The sequence below is a fragment of the Nomascus leucogenys genome, chromosome 17 (assembly GCF_006542625.1).
Source record: "Nomascus leucogenys isolate Asia chromosome 17, Asia_NLE_v1, whole genome shotgun sequence".
In the NCBI taxonomy this organism is placed as follows: Eukaryota; Metazoa; Chordata; class Mammalia; order Primates; family Hylobatidae; genus Nomascus; species Nomascus leucogenys.
In genome coordinates this window covers 93,834,325-93,849,923 of record NC_044397.1, presented here as the reverse complement: position 1 = coordinate 93,849,923, position 15,599 = coordinate 93,834,325, and the positions used below count along the sequence as shown (strand labels likewise).

The 15,599-nt window shown below is 61.3% G+C and overlaps 1 protein-coding gene and 1 pseudogene across 1 annotated transcript in view; one reads left to right on the top strand and one right to left on the bottom strand.

Annotated features, from left to right (window-relative positions):
* The first annotated feature begins 1,648 nt into the window (after positions 1-1,648).
* CSNK1G2 (casein kinase 1 gamma 2) overlaps positions 1,649-15,599 on the top strand; it is a 36,211-nt gene continuing 22,260 nt past the window's right edge. Inside the window, exon 1 of the mRNA XM_030795919.1 lies at positions 1,649-1,922. The gene's annotated coding sequence lies outside the window, so the exon portion shown is untranslated. The remainder of the gene's footprint in view (positions 1,923-15,599) is intronic.
* Positions 13,186-14,098, bottom strand: LOC100585597 (annotated as a pseudogene).

Below are 15,599 nucleotides of genomic sequence, written 5' to 3'. Positions count from 1 at the left end.
CGGCTCACTACAACCTCCGCCTCCCAGGTTCAAGCGATTCTCCTGCCTCAGCCTCCAGACTAGTTGGGATTACAGGTGCTCACCACCACACCCGCCTAATTTTTGTATTTTTAGTAGAGACGAGGTTTCACCATGTTGGTCAGGCTGTCTCCAATTCCTGACCTCAGGGGATCCACCCATCTCGGCCTCTCAAAGTGCTGGGATTACAGGCGTGAGCCACCGCGCCCGGCCTTGGCCTTGGCCTTATTATTTTTTAAGACAGTCTTGCTCTGTCAGGCAGGCTAGAGTGCAGTGGTGCAATCACAGCCCACTGCAGCCTCGACCTCCTGGCTGAAGCAATCCTCCTGCCTCAGGCTCCCAAGTAGCCAGGGCCACAGGCATGCATCACCACGTCCCGCTAATTTTATTTTTTGTAGAGACAGGGTCTCTGTTACTCGGGCTGGTCTTGAACTCCTTAACGAAGCCTCCTCCTCCCGCAGCCTCACAAAGTGCTGTGATTACAGGCGTGAGCCACCGCGCCCGCCCCACACCCCACCTTATAACATCATCTGAAATCATTACACAGGGCTCTCTCCTCCCCCTAGGACCAAGGACTCCCTAGGAAACGATGCCAAGAGTCTAGCTCACTGTTCTATTCTCAGAGCCACTGGCAGGCACTTAATACATATTTGAATGAATGTGTCTCCTCCGACTTTAAAAATGCCCCCACCGGGAGGTGCGTGGGGGATGTGGGGAGGCCGGAAACCATTTCTGCAGCTGCCAGTCCCCTTCCAGGCCCTGTCATGGGGTGGAACAGGGCCTCACTGTGCAGCGCCTTGGCCTGTGGGTCCCCTCCCCACGTTTCTTGCCCGGTGCAAGCCGGAAGGCAGGCAGGTACAAGCAAGGACTCGGCTCTCCGCGCAGAGCCCCAGGGGAGCGGCCGGTGCTTGGCATGGCAGTCCCCGCAGTGCATTTGTCTAGCTGCCGGCCGCGGGTCCGGGGCCACTTCCCCTCTGCTCCTTGCTGATGTCACGGAGAATGAGGACACCGGGGCACCCACGCCACCGCTGTTCTCCCCCTGAACACGGAGCAGTTATTCTAGAACTGTTTTCACCTCCTGGCCCAAGAAAGCCAGATGGAAAAACCCTCTTGCCCTTAACCAGCTCATTTCCTGGCCAGTCGCCCGTTCCATCGCCTGTCCCGGAAACCTTGCGGCCTAGCGCGCCCAGCCCGCCGCCTCCCCGCGCCGAGCCCGCCACCGCCCCACGCACTGAACGCCCGGCGGCGCCGCCCGTCCGTGACGTCAGGTGGCGAGACTGTGACGAAACACATGGCGGCGGGGCGGTGCCAGGTCGACGAGCCACGCGTCGCCATGGCAACAGCGGGCGGGGAGGGGGGGCGGCGGAAGCCCCGCCCCTAGGAGGGTGTGGAAACCGTTCGACCCCCTTCCCTGCCCGCGCGCGTCCCCGCGGCCACGAGCTTTCGGTGTCCCCCGCGGGCAGCGGCCCGGCGGCCTCGTAGCGGCCGCAAAGCGCGGTGGCCGTCGCGCGGCGCCATGCGTTGTCGCAAAGCAGCGCGAGAAACGCCCGGCCGGGCGTTGGCCCCGCCCCGCGCTGTGACGTCGGCGGCGCGCGCCCCCGGCGCCCTGGCCGCGGCTGCGCAGTGGGGCGCGTATGGCCGCCGCCCCCCGCTGGCAGACGCTGGCGGCGTAAGGCGCGCGGGCCCCGGAGCGGGCGCGGCGGAGCGCGGTGAGCCCGGCGCCTCCCGTCCCGAACATGCGGAGGCCGGCCCAGGCGGCCCGGGAGCCGGAGCGGGGGCCCGAGCGGGCACCGGAGCCGGAGCGCGAGCGGGCGCGGGGCCCGGAGCCGGGGTCCGCGCTGCGCTGCTGAGGCCGGGCCGGCCGCCCAGACGCTGCCCCCGGGCCCGGCCACGGCGGAGCCAAGGTAACGACGCGCGCGCCCGCCCCGGTCCCCTCACCCCTTGCACCCTGGCCCTCGGCGCCCCCAGTGACCCCTGGAGCCCCCGCCCCCACACTCAGTGTCTACTGCCCCCCTGCGCCTTGCCGACCCCGCGCCCAGGACCCCAGCGCCCCCCAACCCGTCTAACTGCCCCCCACGCTGACCCCCACACTCAGGGCCCCACCGCCGCAACACCCCGCTGACCCTGCACTCGGGACCCCGGCGCCCCCCACCGCGCTGAACCCGCGCTCAGGACCTTCAGACACAGCCCCACGCTGACCTCCACACGCAGGAGTCTGCCGCCCCAGTGACCCTCACACTCCAGACCCTGCCCCGCCGCCCCAGTGACCCCCCACTCTGCACCCCGGTGACTGTCGTGCTCCAACTCTCCTGCCCTCCGCTGAGCCTTTAGTCCCCACCCCACCTCCCGCTTTCTTCCCCCACCCAGTGCTCAAGCCCACCGCCCACTCACCCGCGTCCCTCACGCCTCCCCGAGTTCTTGTCCCGAGGCCCCTGCCCACCTGGCCCCATCGCCTCCTCCTGTCTTGGCCTGGCCCCTCCCCACGCAGCTGTGTCCCCGTCCTCACTTTATGGTCCTAAAGCTCTTGAGGGGGAGAGCAGGGGGTGGTGGGGGGGAGGAAGGTGGTCTGATCCGCAGGGACCTGTTGCGGCACTGCCTGGGAACTCCCGGCTGGGCTCACTGCCCCCTCCCCCTTCCGCTGTGGCCACCGGCTTTGTTTTCCGGAAACGCACGGATCAGGGAGGGAGGGGGAGATGTCTGAGCAGGGCCTGCGGTGGCCTCACCGATCCCCGATCCCCGCCTGGCTCCTCTCTCCCAACTTTCTTAGGGGAAGATTTTCCGTCGAGGGGCGTGGGGACTGAGAGGACATTCGGGGACTGTTGCGTCTTGAGCTAGAATGGCTTTGGGACAGCTGGTTCTTATTCCTGTGGCCTCCGGATGGCATTGTTTGTAGGAAGCGGACCGGAGGGTTGTCTGTGTAGGTGGAGTCCAGCATCTTCTCCCCGTTACGCTCCACCGTGTGGCCCAGGGCTCCGGGGCGGTCCACAAGGCCATGTGGTGGGGCTCTGCCTCCCCACCCCAGGACATGCAGGAGCCTTCTTGGTGTTTCCTGGCTCCCGGAGGCCCTGGTAGCTCGTGGGTGTGGGAGCTGAGCAGGAAGGTACAAAGGCTCCCGTCTGGGGGAAAAACCCAGCCGTCCCGCCAGGGGAAGGCGCTCGGATTAGGGAGGGGGCTGGTGGGGGTGGCAGCTGGGGATGGAAGCACCCTGGGCTACTCTGCCCTGCACAGCCCAGCCCAGCCTGGGGTGCGTCTGTGCAGAGGACAGACTGTGTACCAGGGCCCCCAGGTTTGAAAGGGGGAAGTTCGCGGTTGTCACTGGTACTTTGTTTTGTTTTCCCCTGTGTCTCCACCAAAACGAAACGCTCTGGGCTGGGCTGACTGATGAGTTTCCCAGACAGGCAGCCCCCGGGAGTGTGTGCAGGCACGCGCACGCCTGCCTTGACGTCTCTAGGGCCCAGAGTGTTTTGCTCAGTCCCCCACAGTGAGCTCTGAGAGCCGCTTCTGCACAGATGGGAGGGAACGGGAGACCTGCATGCAGGGGAGCCGGGTCTGGACGGGGTCCCAGTGGGAGGGCCAGGTCTGTGGGTGAGAGGCCAGCCGTGTGTCCTGCAGGACCGTGCGGCGGGCAAATGAGGTGAGATGTTGGAGGAGCTGGCTCTGCTCCCTTCACCCCGGTGGGAGGTGAAACCCCAAGTGGTCTGTAGTGTCTGGATTTACTATGCCTGCTGTGCGTTCGGACCTCCTTGTGTGTATAGGGGCTTCCTGTCTCATTTGAACCTGCCTAGTTCCTCTGAAGAGGATGAGGGAGCAGCGCCTCATTGCCTGGGCTCTGGGCAGGTCTGGGAGCCAGGCCGTTTGCAGGACGGCCCACGATGGTGCAGCACTTTGTGCAGACAGATTTTGTGGAATTGCTGATTTGGGTTTCTTCTTTTTTTTTTCTCCTCCTTTTTAATAATGCAGTAATTACTCTGAGCTACAAAGGAAGTAGGCGAGGGTTTTTTTAATTGAAAGTTCCTGTTGCTCATCCCAAGCTTAGGGGAAGCCAGTACGCCAGCCATTAATTTGGGGATTGGGGTAGTCCTGTTGGTGTGCCAGGCACGGGGGGGCGGGGGGCACTGTGTCTGTTGGGACTGGTGGGGGGTTAATGTGAGCCTGAGTGGCAGGCCGCAGCGCCCCAGCAGATGCGTCCGCAGAGCCACTGGGACGGAGGGAAGCTGAGCTTAGGGACAGTCGGAGTTGCTTGCCCTGGGACATCTGGAGAGGGGGATCCTGTTGAGCGTTTGACGTTGCCTCCTTTCTGCATCCCCACCCAGCTGCCCGTCCGTCAAGGCCTTGACTGAGGCCTGGCAGAGGGCGGGTGGTGGGTGGAGGCAGTGCTGTGGGTGCTATTGGGGCCGAGTGCCAGTCACAGCCTGGCAGGGGCTGCGGGCCTCGGGTGGCGGTGGGCAGGCCAGCATGTGGGGCTGGCTGACTTTCTCTGAACCCATGTGAAGGAGGCCCTGGCCTGAGTCCTGGTTAGTGTCGTGGTGGTGGCAGGCAGCTGTGGGCTTCGTCCTCAGGTCAAGTCCCGTGTCCAGCTAGGGCTTGGTGGCCATGTGCGTGTTGGATCGAGCTCTGGTGTCAGGCATGCCGGGTCCGCCTCCCCCATCCCGCTGATCTGCAGATCTGCAAATGCTCCGCCGGCAGCCACAAGAGAGAACCTGTTGGTTGGCGGCCTCTGCAGTCTGGAGGCTCCCCAGGTCGGGAGGCTCTGCTTCTGCTTCTTCCTCATTCTGGAGTTTTCTTGGGGCCCGTGCTGTGGGGCTTCCTGGGAAGTGGGTGGAGCGCCCATTTCACAGATGAGGAAGTTGAGGCCTACCTGGCCTGCTTGGGTAGAGGAGGAGGTGGTGTTTCCCGAGGGCTGACTCCCACACCTGTGCTCCTCTGGTCACCCGCCGTGCCAGTGGGAGCAGTGACAGCGAGGGGTGGTGGCCCTGCGGCCGGAGGACGGGCCTCACCGCCTTCCCCATCCTTTCTGCTGGCTCTGTGTCTAGAGGGCTGTGCCGTCCTGTGACTGGCACGTGGGTGCAGCCGTCTGCTGGGTGGGTCTGTCCCGGGAGCTCGGCTGGCCTGGCTGGGTGGGGGGAACCCCTTTGTGCTACCTCAGCGAGGGCTCAAAGTGAGGGGCTGGGAGCACCAGAACGGCGTATTCAATGTACTGCGGGCAGCCCTGCAGTGGGCAGGGATTGAGTGAGGGGTGGGGCCTGCCTGGCTTCTGGCAAGCCCCCCTCTGGCGGGCGGAGCCCAGTGAGCCTCCTTCCCTTGCCCGGTCCTCCTGTGGTGGGGCAGGAACCTCTAGCACCCCACCCTTGCCTGCCCTTTTTCTGCCCCCCTTACCACCCACATCAACTTGTCACCAGCAAGGGCATGAGACAAGGCAGGACATGCCCTGGAGGGCCAGCGTGAACTAGCTGTGCCCAGGAGCATTGCCCATGCTGTCCCCCAGGCACTGTCCGGAAGCCCTGCTGGGTTCTGAGTCCTACACGCTCCGCAGCCCCTTCTCCCCCTGTCCAAAGTCTCTGGCCACCACCACTGCTTGGGGCCCTGCACCAGCCTCTGTGCCCGCAAGGTGCCGGGGCCCCTCTGCAGGTGCAGCCTGAGCTGTGTCCTGGGCCCACAGGGGAGCCGCGTCTCAGACCCCTGGGCCTTACCCAGGCTCCCCCTGCAGCACTCAGGAGGCCCTGGCGCCCGGTGTGGCTGACTGTTGGGGGCGCGCGTCTGAGGTGTGGGGATCGTCTCCCTCTCGCTCAGAGCCCCCAACGTGTCCCCTGCAGCGGGAATCGGGGCAGCCCCCTGCCAGCCCTGCCGAGGGATCCCTCCTGTCACCCTCAGGCGTGCTCCTGGGTGGCCCAGTGGCCTCCCTGCACCATGAGGCCTGAGACAATTTCACGTCACATCATGTTGAAAACAGCCAGCTCTGGCCAGGCATGGTGGCTCACACCTGTAATCCCAGCACTTTGGGAGGCCGAGGTGGGCAGATCACCTGAGGTCAGGAGTTCAAGACTAGTCTGGCCAACATGACAAAACTCCATCTCTACTAAAAATACAAAAATTAGCCGGGCATAGTGGCGTGCATCCATAATCCCAGCTACTTGAGAGGCTGAGGCAGGAGAATTGCTTGAACCCAGGAGGTGGAGGTTTTAGTGAGCCAGGATCGCGCCACTGCACTCCAGCCTGGGCAACAGAGCAAGACTGCGTCTCAAAAAAAAAAAAAAAAAAAAACCCAGTTCTCCCTTGATATGCATCTGCTGAACTTACGGGGCACGCTGGGGTAGAGCAGTGGGTCCCTCCCTGGAGAGGCTGTGGGGTGAGGACCGAGGCTGTGGGTGCCGAGTGGGGCAGGCAGCCCAGGGGAGTGGGGTGAGAGATGCTGGTCTGGCCGGCCTGACCCGTGGGGTATGACTCTTGTCACGGCAGATTCCTTCCAGGAGCGGAGGCCACGCGTGTGTTCCCGGGAGAGGTGGGAAGTGTGTTCCGCCGCCTGTCCTGGGGAGGTCACTCCCATTCCACACCTGCAGGGGGAGCTGCCTCACCTCTGTGTCTCAGGCTCCTCAGAAGAGGGGGTGCAGGTGGCGGCAGTAGGAAGAAAGACTGCATGAGGGTAGGGGTCACGGGCCAGGGCTGGCCCATCGCTATTTATTTATTTATTTATTTATATTTTTTTGAGACGGAGTCTTGCACTGTTGCCCAGGTTGGAGTGCAGTGGCCCGATCTCGGTTCACTGCAAGCTCTGCCTCTTGGGTTCACGCCATTCTCCTGCCTCAGCCTCCCCAGCAGCTGGGACTACAGGTGCACGCCGTCATGCCCGGCTAATTTTTGTATTTTTAGTAGAGACGGGGTTTCACTGTGTTAGCCAGGGTGGTCTCGATCTCCTGATTTTGTGATCCGCCTGCCTCAGCCTCTCAAAGTGCTGGGATTACAGGCATGAGCCACTGTGCCCGGCCTATTCATTTATTTATTTAGAGATGGAGTCTCGCTCTGTTGCGCAGGCTGGAGTGCAGTGGCATGATCTTGGCTCACCGCAACCTCCACCTCCCAGGTTCAAGCGAATCTCCTGCCTCAGCCTCCTGAGTATCTGGGATTACAGGCACGCGCCACCATGCCCAGCAAATTTTTTTGTATTAGTAGAGACAGGGTTTCACCATGTTGGTCAGGCTGGTCTCAAACTCCTGACCTTGTGAGCTACCGCGCCTGGCCTATTTATTTTACTTTTTTGAGACGGAGTCTCATTGTGTCGCCCAGGCTGGAGTGCAGTGGCATGATCTTGGCTCACTGCCACCTCTGCCTTCTGGGTTCAAGCAGTTCTCCCACATCAGCCTATTGAGTAGCTGGGATTACAGGCGCACGCCACCATGCCTGACTGGTTTTTGTATTTTTAGTAGAGACTGGGTTTCACCATGTTGGCCGAGCTGGTCTTGAACTCCTGACCTCAGGTGATCCACCTGCTTCAGCCTCCCGCATAGCTGGGATTACTGGCGTGAACCACTGTGCCCGGCCCTATCGCTATTTATAAGGCAGAGAAAATCTTAGAGGTTTTTTTGTTGTCACCAGCGATGTTTCGTTGATGTGTAATTGCCTTTGGAGGCTTGAAAAAAGTTGTGCTTAAAGGTAATCCCTCAATTATCTGGAAACTTCCATCCTCCGGAGTGAGGCACCCCAAGTCCCAGTCTGGATTCGTGGACAGAGTCCCCGCCCGTGAGGCCTGATGGCCAGTCCTCCCCCCTTGGCCATGGTGCTTCGGGCCCTGTTGCAGGTGGGACCCGCCCTCCTTAGGGACCTTGTTTCCCAGGTGACTCCAGGTTGCTCATGTAATCTGCGGTGACCTCTGCCCCTTCCCATCTGACCTCTGTCCCCAGGAAACATGGCAGGTGTGCGAGGGCTCGTCCCGTCCGCGACAGCTGTACCCCTCGGGCTTCTGCTCCAGTGGTCCTGGGGCAGGGCAGCCGGCGCCGGTGCCCAGGCTCTGCCTTCAGACAGTTCCCTGAACGGGAGCCTGAGAACAGCGCACGGGACCAGCGTGAGGACACGGACTGGCCCGTGTCTGCCCCTGACTTGCTGGGTGTGCCTTTGAGTTCCTCTGAGGGTGGGTACGCCGAGGGGGATCCAGCCGGGTCCTGGCCACGTGCGGGCCAGCCAGAGCCCTGGAGCCTGCAGGTGGGCTGGGACAGGGCTTGTGGCCGCAGGGGTGGTGTGCATGTGCCCTGGCGTCTGCACAGGTGTGTGTGTGCCGTGCCATCACGCTGGTCAGACCTGTACGCCGCGGAGGGGGGCACTGTGTGGGGCTTGCTGCCTGAGCCCTGGGTGGACCGTGGCTGCCCCATGAGAAGTTGTCAGGGACCTCCACTGCCCCTCGGACCTCGCCCGCGGCCCTGGGCAGTGGGTACGGTGACGTCCTCGGGCCCCCTTGAGTCAGCTCGTCCTCCTTGTGCCCGGGCGCTGGCCTCTCCTTCCTGTGGGCACACAGCCCTGGTTCCTATGAAAGCTTCATGGGCCGGGACCCCGGAAGAGCTGGTTAAACCCTGGCCCTGTGAGCAGGAGGTGTGGCTTCGGGGGGCGGCCGGGCCCTGGCCTCAGACTTGATCCTGCACCGGAGGGAGCCATTCTGGGAGGCCGCTGCCCCGGGCTCTGTCCCGCCCCCTCTCATCCCCAGGGTGCTGGCCAGAGCCAGGCTTGCAGCATTTCTTAAAATTAACCATCCCAGCCGGGCGCGGTGGCTCACGCCTGTAATCCCAGCACTTTGGGAGGCCGAGGCGGGCAGATCACGAGGTCAGGAGATTGAGACAATCCTGGCTAACACGGTGAAACCCCGTCTCTACTAAAAATACAAAAAAATTAGCCGGGCGTGGTGGCACATGCCTGTAGTCCCAGCTACTCGGGAGGCTGAGGCAGGAGAATGGCGTGAACCTGGGAGGCGGAGTTTGCAGTGAGCTGAGATCGTGCCACTGCACTCCAGATGGGCGACAGAGTGAGACTCCATCTCAAAAAAAAAAAAAAAGCAAAAAAAAAAAAATCGATCCTATCACACTGACCCAGCTCACTGTCCTCTCACCAGCCTGGTTTCGGGGTGGTCCTTAGAGCATGAGCCGCTTTTTTTTTGGTCGAAACATAATCCACATTTGGTAAACTTCAGCAACGTGTGCACATAAGTGGTTTTTGTACAGCTGACCCTTGCGCAGGGTGGGGTTTAGGCAGCAGCCCCTCATGCAGTAAAATCCCCGCGTATAGCTTTCGAGTCCTCCAGACGCCGCTGCCGACAGCCTGCTGGTGACCAGAGGCCTCGGGAGGACACGTGGTCCACACACACATCCCTTGTGTGTTGCGTTAGGTGCTGCTGCGTTCTCACAGTGAGGGAAGCTGGAGCCCAGAACGTGTGGAGAGAAGCAGAAGGAAGAGACACCCTGTTTGCTCTTCACGCAGTGGAACTGATGCTCATGGAAGCCTCCGTCCTCCTCGTGTTCACGTTGAGGGCTGAGGAAGGGAGGGTGGGTCTCGCTGTCTCGGGTGGCAGAGCGGGAGGGAGCCAGGAGAGGCCAGTGCCCTCAGGGCAACCTTTATTGGAAAAAATCCATCAGAGTGGACCTGTCAGTTCAAACCTGCCGTGGTCAAGGCTCCTCTGTGTGTGCAGCCACCACATCTAATTCCAGAGTGTTCTCATCACCTGCAAAGGGAGCCCTGGCCCCATCAGCAGTCAGCCTTCCACACCGTCCTTTGCAGAACCTTCCCAGCTTCCCAAATTGAGACGCTGTCCTGGTGAAACGTTCACTCCCTTGCCCTCTCCAGCCCCTGGCACCCCCATCCTACTTTCTGGCTCTGTGACTCTGAGGGCTCTAGGGACCTCCTAGGGGTGGAATCACACGGGATGAGGCCTTGTGTGTCTCGCGTCTCTCACTGAGTGTGACATTCTCGGTGCATCCGTGCCGTGGCCCGCGTCCGAGCCTCGCTCCTGTTCGTGGCTGAGTCGTGTTCCGGTGAGTGGGTGGTCATGTGATAGATGTTTGCATGGCATCCGCGTGTGGCTGCTGCGAGCATCCGTGTCCGGTTCCCATGTGGCCGCGTGATCGTTCTCTCAGGTGGACGTCTACCGCTGGTCACATGGCAACTCCCGGTTGGACCATTTGAGGAGCCGCAGATCGCCATCCACACCTGCACTGTTTGGGTCCACTGTTTGGGTTTTGGGGACTGGATCTCTGCACAGCGATGACCACTCCCCTCTTCCGGTGACTTGGTTTCTCCCAGCGTTTCTCTTGTCCTTCTGCCCAATGCCTCTGGCCTGCAGGGCATCAGGGACCCTGCTGTCCTGATCCCCACGCCATCTAGAAAGCCAGGGGTCCTGCATGTGCCTGGTGTCCCCACTGCCTTGTCAGGCACAGGGCCAGATCCTGCACCCTGTGACGAGCATGGGCAGTGGGACAGACAGACGGATGTGCTGCCCGTGACCTTCACCACAGCGAGTTCAGAGGCCGGAGGCATCCAGTGTCCATAGAGTGACCAGCAGGCCCCGGCTTCACAGGATCATTGAGGTGGCCCTGGCCTTTCGAGGCCACAAAAATCAATGTTTATTTTTATTTTATTTATGTATTTATTTATGAGACGGAGTCTCACTCTGTCGCCCAGGCTGGAGTGCAGTGGCGCGAGCTCTGCTCACTGCAAGCTCCGCCTCCCGGATTCACGCCATTCTCCTGCCTCAGCCTCCCAAATAGGTGGGACTACAGGCGCCCACCACCACGCCCGGCTAATTTTTTGTATTTTTAGTAGAGACGGGGTTTCACTGTGTTAGTTGGGATGGTCTCGATCTTCTGACCTCGTGATCCACCCGCCTCAGCCTCCCAAAGTGCTGGGATTACAGGCGTGAGCCACCGCGCCCGGCCATCAGTGTTTATTTTTAAGTAGCAAAAGAGAACTCAGCAATGTTGGAGAAGTTGAACATTACAGCAACATCTGAAGAAGGCGTTCTTTCACAAACCTCAGATTCCAGGAGATGAGCACTGTCCGCTTTTCAGAGAAAATTGTCCGAGGCCTCTGGGAGACAGGAGGGGGTGTGCTTAGAAACAGCCAAGGCCTCCTTCCATGTTGGGAGGGACGGGCCTCCCTGGGCGGGCCCGGCCTAAATCCGCTGCTGCCCACCAAACACCAAAGCGCCTTCTTGTGCCCCAGAGGCCACCAGCGCCCATCCCCCCGCCTCCCTCCCAGCCAGCGTCAGGTGGGGACCTGGCCGCTGGAAGGGAGGTGTCACCTGCTCTGGGGCATCGAGGAGGGGCGGGCTGTGGGAGTTTTGCTGGAGACCCTCCAGGTGGGGGTTATGGGGTATCGTGGCGGAGCGTGTTGGGAAGTTTTGGGTGAGCTGGGCATGTATTCGCCTTGGTGCCCCCCATAGGTCCCTGGGTGATCCACGTGCCCAGTTTTCAGGGGAGACCGTGGGGGTCAGAGAGCTGGCCAGGCGGGTGGTCTGTGTCTGTCCCCTGCTGTTGAAATGAGGGGAGGTGAGAGGAGATGCCGTGTGCCTGGGGAGGCAACATTTTCTGCCATTTGGCCGGTTTATAAAAATCAAAGATGGCTGGGCACAGTGGCTCACGCCTGTAATCCCAGCAGTTTGGGAGGCCAAGGAGGGCGGATCACGAGATAAGGAGATCGAGACCATCCTGGCTAACATGGTGAAACTCCGTCTCTACTAAAAATATACAAAAATTAGCCGGGCATGGTGGCGGGCACCTGTAGTTCCAGCTACTTGGGAGGCTGAGGCAGAAGAATGGCATGAACCCGGGAGGCGGAGCTTGCAGTGAGCCGAGATCACACCACTGCACTCCAGCCTGGACGACAGAGCGAGACTCCGTCTCAAAAAAAAAAAAAAAAAAAAAAAAAAGATGGGGGCCTGCTGGGACCGTTTGATTTCTTCCCATTTAGACCCTGGCAGATCCTGAGGCCGGCCGCCTGTGTCCCCTTGGTCCTCCGGGGCTCCTTGAGGCACCAGCTGTGGTGTGCATGATGGACGGGGGTCCCAGTTGGGGGGTGTAGCCTCCTGATGGGCCAGGACGGGGCTGCTTGGGTGCCCTCAGGATGTGCAGGCTGCCCGAGAGGAAGTGGTGAGAGTCCACCTCCCCACCTTCCTCTTCTCTGCTGTTTTTTTTTTTTTTTGACGGAGTCTCGCTCTGTCCCGCAGGCTGGAGTGCAGTGGTGCGATCTCGGCTCACTGCAAGCTCCGCCTCCCGGGTTCACGCCATTCTCCTGCCTCAGCCTCCCGAGCAGCTGGGACTACAGGCGCCCGCCACCACGCCCGGTTAATTTTTTGTATTTTTAGTAGAGACGGGGTTTCACTGTGTTAGTGAAGATGGTCTCGATCTCCTGACCTCATGATCCACCCGCCTCGGCCTCCCAAAGTGCTGGGATTACAGGCGTGAGCCACTGCGCCCGGCAATTCTCTGCTGTTTTCTGACTCAGCATCGTGAAACATGACCTTAAGCTGAGAAGTGGTGAGATTGGGGCCATCCTCATTTCCACATAAAGGCCGCGTTCCTGTTTACTGGGGGCTAGGACTTGGCATGTCTTTTTGGGGGATAGCCCAACCCTTCTGTGTGAAAGGGGTCGTGATGGTCATTGCAGGACAGCAAGGACACCTTGGCCCCTTGGTGGGCAGTGGGTGCAGGGCTGGACGAGGGCCCAGGGGGCAGAAGCTAGTGTGCCGATAGCGTGTGTCATCTGCGGCCTGTGAGCACTGAGAATGCCCGTGTGACGGAGGGCGGGGTGCTTCCTCGTGCTCAACTTTTTTTTTTTTTGAGACAGAGTCTTGCTCTGTCGCCAAGGCTGGAGTGCAGTGGCGCCATCTTGGCTTACTGCAGCCTCCACCTCCTGGGTTCAAGTGATTCTCCTGCCTCAGCCTCCCGAGTAGCTGGGATTACCGGCGTCCGCCGCCACGCCCAGATAATTTTTTATTTTTAGAAGAGACGGGGTTTCACTATGTTGTCCAGGATGGTCTCAAACTCCTGACCTCAAGTAATCTGCCCACCTCGGCCTCCTAAAGTGTACATATCTTTTTAATAACAATATATTTGACGATGATTTAAAAAACCCAATCCTTGAAGGCCCTTGATAAAAGCTGAGGTGAATAGAGGCCTGACTCTGAGGGGCACGCACCTAGCAAGCGTCGCCTGGCGCACAGGGCCAGGAGCCGAGTCGTGCAGGACTGGATGGAGGCCAGGGGATGTAGAAGACCTGGGCAGCTCCCCAGGACCAAGCCCTCTTGCCTGGGGCTCCACGGGGAATTAGGCCGAATCCCGCTGTGCCCTTCACGCTGCAGCCCTCGTGGGGATCACCACAGAGGCAGGAGCCGGCAACCGAGGTGACTGCCTTCGGGTGGAGGGAAACCGGGGTGGGACATCGCCTGGCGGCTCCCACACGATGAGGGGAGAAGGCACTCCAGTCTGGGTGGCAGAGCGAGACTGAAAAAAAAAAAAAATAGGAAATGTAGAAACGCAGCCCACCCAGGTTTTCCACGGCTGTTCACGGTTACGCTTCTGGAAGGACCAGTGTCCTCTCAGACCTAGCAGGATTCCGATGGGAGCCACCCCGGGTCCCACTTGCCCCCGGGACCTGCCGTGGGGTGCCTGACTGCCTGCATGCTCCCCCCACTGTGGCACCACTTGGGGCCGGGGACCCCTGCTCCCCTGGCAAGACCGAGTCAGCTCTGCCCCCGGGCCAGGGTGTAGGAACCAGAGCTGAGGCTGCTGAGGTGGATCAGGGTTGCCGTGGGGGCCTGTGCACCGTGGGGGCCTGGGTGGGGGTGTTCTCACTTCCCCCACAGTCTCGAAGGCCGTCTTTGTGTTGGATTTGATGCAGATGTGTCCACTTTGCATTTGTTGATGGCGTCTGAGGCTCTAGAGTCCATGGCACCCATGCCTCCATTTGCATAATCTGAACTTTGGGAAAAATGCCCCTGTGTGGAGAAGTTGCAGGGACAGTGCCCTCCGTCAAGGCTGCAGGTGGCATTTGCTATGTGTGTCCGGTGCTGGGTGAGTGCCAGCTTTTCCCTGGTCAGCTCTGCCCGTGGTCCTCACCTGTGGTCTGTGCCATCACCAGGGCGAGGCTGACCTGTGGGACGGGGTCCCTGCGCAGCCTCGCCGCCCCCGCATCCCCCCAACAGGGTCTGGTCCCAGCTGCCATTGCGCAGCCTTGCTGCCTCCCCCCAAGTCAGGGTCCGGTCCTGGCCACCTTTCTGCGGTTGCTTGTGGCCCTCCTGTGTTCTTTACCTGGATCCTTGCCTTTGCTGATGGCAGCCTGTGACGGCTCAGCTGCGTTCTCGGAGGCCAGCTCTCCTTGTGGGCGTCTCTGGTGCAGTCGGTGCAGTGAGGTTGGCTTCTGCCGTGGATGGGGCCTTCTCGTGGTGATGACAGTCGCCCTTGGTCTGGTGTCTGCAGTGCTCTGAGGACCGGCCCTGCCCGTCCCTGGCGTTCACTCCTCAGCCTCGTCCCATGGGGTGGGTGGCTTCCCTCCTCTCCCTGATTTGTGGGGTGTTTCTCTTTTGCACCCGATGCATTAAACCCATTACCGGCCTAGGTCAGCCTCAGGTTGGTTTGTCCCAGCCGCAACAGCTCCTGCGCCTGTCCATTGTGGAGGGCGCCCTTCCGTCTGCCCTGCGTCACTGGGCTGGGCCTGGCCCCACTCTGCTGTGGCCCTGGGACTGGAAGTATGTGCTGCCCTGGTGTTCGGGGGCTCGTGGGTCCTGGGGCGCTGCAACCCCTCATTCTCTTTCCTTGGGGTGCAGATGAATCGGGGTGGCAGGGAACTGAGCCCACAGTGGCCAGCCCCTGCGGCCCCAAGTCAGAGGGCAGGGCTGGCCTGGACAGAGGGCAGGGCTGGCCTGGACAGAGCTGCCCAGAAGGGTCTGCGGCTGGGTCCACATGAGTCTAGGTGCCTCTGAGGGCACTGGGACGGGGGTGGCTTGCACCTGCCCAGCCCAGTGAGGTCCCTGGCCTCCCTTCAGCTTTGCCCTGGGCTCTGGGCTGAGGGCTGTGTGGTGATGTCAGCCTAGGGACTGTGACATCACTCAGTGGAGACAGTCAGAGAAGGGGGCACCTGGGGCCCTTCCCGGGGAACTGGCCCTGGGCCCAGACCAGATGGAGGACCCCAAGAAGAACAGGGCAGGTAGCGGCCTGGGGCCAGGGCTGGGGAAGGAGGTGGGAGCTGACGGGGAGAGAGCAGCCCCTTGTGGGGATGGCTGCAATCCCCTCGTTGGCGCCCGGGAGCCATCCTTGGCGTGTGACCCGGAGCCGGCACTTGCCCCTTGGGACGGAATTGTGGCTGCGTGGGTTGGATGGAGGCTGGGTGAGGATCAGCATCCCTTCCTCCCTCCCTGGGATCATTGCTTTTCGCTGTGGCCCTCAGGCATGGCAGGGCAGGCCCCCAATCCCCAGGCCTGCGTGGGCACAGTGGGTGCCCAGCCTTCATGTCCCCACTTCCTTCCAGGCCCCGGCCTTGTCTGGCTTCCCTTGGGCACCCCCTGGGGTTCGGAGAGCCCCAGAAGAGGCCGGGCTCTTCCTCCTTGGTGATGG